Source organism: Hordeum vulgare, unplaced genomic scaffold (assembly GCF_904849725.1).
Source record: "Hordeum vulgare subsp. vulgare unplaced genomic scaffold, MorexV3_pseudomolecules_assembly, whole genome shotgun sequence".
In the NCBI taxonomy this organism is placed as follows: domain Eukaryota; kingdom Viridiplantae; phylum Streptophyta; class Magnoliopsida; order Poales; family Poaceae; genus Hordeum; species Hordeum vulgare.
Genome location: NW_025422486.1, coordinates 882,501 through 885,000, shown reverse-complemented (window position 1 = coordinate 885,000; position 2,500 = coordinate 882,501). Strand labels below are relative to the sequence as shown.

At 44.7% G+C, this 2,500-nt stretch overlaps 5 non-coding genes across 5 annotated transcripts; all 5 read left to right on the top strand.

The window, feature by feature from the left end:
• The first annotated feature begins 105 nt into the window (after window positions 1-105).
• On the top strand, window positions 106-224 carry LOC123415753. Its single transcript, XR_006615453.1, has one exon. It is a non-coding gene; the product is annotated as a 5S ribosomal RNA (ribosomal RNA).
• A 356-nt stretch (window positions 225-580) lies between these two features.
• On the top strand, window positions 581-699 carry LOC123415400. The gene has a single exon (XR_006615120.1). It is a non-coding gene; the product is annotated as a 5S ribosomal RNA (ribosomal RNA).
• Window positions 700-1,160: 461 nt separating this feature from the next.
• Window positions 1,161-1,279, top strand: LOC123416656. The gene has a single exon (XR_006616264.1). It is a non-coding gene; the product is annotated as a 5S ribosomal RNA (ribosomal RNA).
• A 392-nt stretch (window positions 1,280-1,671) lies between these two features.
• LOC123416158 lies at window positions 1,672-1,790 on the top strand. The gene has a single exon (XR_006615835.1). It is a non-coding gene; the product is annotated as a 5S ribosomal RNA (ribosomal RNA).
• A 417-nt stretch (window positions 1,791-2,207) lies between these two features.
• On the top strand, window positions 2,208-2,326 carry LOC123416336. The gene has a single exon (XR_006616003.1). It is a non-coding gene; the product is annotated as a 5S ribosomal RNA (ribosomal RNA).
• The last annotated feature ends 174 nt before the right edge of the window (window positions 2,327-2,500 follow it).

Genomic DNA, 2,500 nt, shown 5'->3' with positions numbered 1-2,500 from the left:
TAGTAGTAGTAGTAGTAGTAGTAGTAGTAGTAGTAGTAGTAGTAGTAATAGTAGTAGTAGTAGTAGTAGGGGCAAGCATAAGGAACAAATAGATAGTTGCATGTCGGATGCGATCATACCAGCACTAAAGCACCGGATCCCATCAGAACTCCAAAGTTAAGCATGCTTGGGCGAGAGTAGTACTAGGATGGGTGACCTCCTGGGAAGTCCTCGTGTTGCATTCCCCTTTTTAAATATATTTTTGCGCCACGTGACAAGGATGACGCGGGACCGTGATCTATATGACCTCGTTTTCTTATTTTTGACGTTTACTAGTTTTGTTATTTTTGACGTTTGTGATATGTTTTAGCTTGCCCCTCCCGTGTCCATTGCCACATTTGCCTCGACAACGGAGACGAGTTTAACACAAGAATCTCACCGCTCCCTCTCTACCCCGACAACACGAGCACCGCCACGACCTCTTTGACTTTTCCCACCGCGCATGACACCCAACGACTAGTAGTAGTAGTAGTAGTAGTAGTAGCAGTAGTAGCAGTAGTAGTAGGGGCAAGCATAAGGAACAAATAGATAGTTGCATGTCGGATGCGATCATACCAGCACTAAAGCACCGGATCCCATCAGAACTCCGAAGTTAAGCTTGCTTGGGCGAGAGTAGTACTAGGATGGGTGACCTCCTGGGAAGTCCTCGTGTTGCATTCCCCTTTTTAAATATATTTTTGCGCCACATGACAAGGATGACACGGGACCGTGATCTATATGACCTCGTTTTCTTATTTTTGACGTTTACTAGTTTTCTTATTTTTGACGTTTGTGATATGTTTTAGCTTGCCCCTCCCGTGTCCATTGCCACATTTGCCTCGAGAACGGAGACGAGTTTAACACAAGAATTACACCGCTCCCTCTCTACCCCGACAACACGAGCACCGCCACGACCTCTGTGACTTTTCCCACCGCGCATGACACCCAACGACTAGTAGTAGTAGTAGTAGTAGTAGTAGTAGTAGTAGTAGTACTAGTAGTAGTAGTAGTAGTACTAGTAGTAGTAGTAGTACTAGTAGTAGTAGTAGTAGTAGTAGTACTAGTAGTAGTAGTAGTAGTAGTACTACTAGTAGTAGTAGTAGTAGGGGCAAGCATAAGGAACAAATAGATAGTTGCATGTCGGATGCGATCATACCAGCACTAAAGCACCGGATCCCATCAGAACTCCGAAGTTAAGCGTGCTTGGGCGAGAGTAGTACTAGGATGGGTGACCTCCTGGGAAGTCCGCGTGTTGCATTCCCCTTTTTAAATATATTTTTGCGCCACGTGACAAGGATGACGCGGGACCGTGATCTATATGACCTCGTTTTCTTATTTTTGACGTTTACTAGTTTTCTTATTTTTGACGTTTGTGATATGTTTTAGCTTGCCCCTCCCGTGTCCATTGCCACATTTGCCTCGACAACGGAGACGAGTTTAACACAAGAATTTCACCGCTCCCTCTCTACCCCGACAACACGAGCACCGCCATGACCTCTGTGACTTTTCCCACCGCGCATGACACCCAACGACTAGTAGTAGTAGTAGTAGTAGTAGTAGTAGTAGTAGTAGTAGTAGTAGTAGTAGTAGTAGAAGTAGTACTAGTAGTAGTAGTAGGGGCAAGCATAAGGAACAAATACATAGTTACATGTCGGATGCGATCATACCAGCACTAAAGCACCGGATCTCATCAGAACTCCGAAATTAAGAGTGCTTGGGCGAGAGTAGTACTAGGATGAGTGACCTCCTGGGAAGTCCTCGTGTTGCATTCCCCTTTTTAAATATATTTTTGCGCCACGTGACAAGGATGACGCGGGAGCGTGATCAATATTACATCGTTTTCTTATTTTTGACGTTTACTAGTTTTCTTATTTTTGACGTTTACTAGTTTTCTTATTTTTGACGTTTGTGATATGTTTTAGCTTGCCCCTCCCGTGTCCATTGCCACATTTGCCTCGACAACGGAGACGAGTTTAACACAAGAATTTCACCGCTCCCTCTCTACCCCGACAACACAAGCACCGCCACGACCTCTGTGACTTTTCCCACCGCGCTTGACACCCAACGACAAGTAGTAGTAGTAGTAGTAGTAGTAGTAGTAGTAGTAGTAGTAGTAGTAGTAGTAGTAGTACTAGTACTAGTAGTAGTAGTAGGGGCAAGCATAAGGAACAAATAGATAGTTGCATGTCGGATGCGATCATACCAGCACTAAAGTACCGGATCCCATCAGAACTTTGAAGTTAAGCGTGCTTGGGCGAGAGTAGTACTAGGATGGGTGACCTCCTGGGAAGTCCTCTTGTTGCATCCCCTTTTTAAATATATTTTTGCGCCACGTGACAAGGATGACGCGGGACCGTGATCTATATGACCTCGTTTTCTTATTTTTGACGTTTACTAGTTTTCTTATTTTTGACGTTTGTGATATGTTTTAGCTTGCCCCTCCCGTGTCCATTGCCACATTTGCCTCGACAAGGGAGACGAG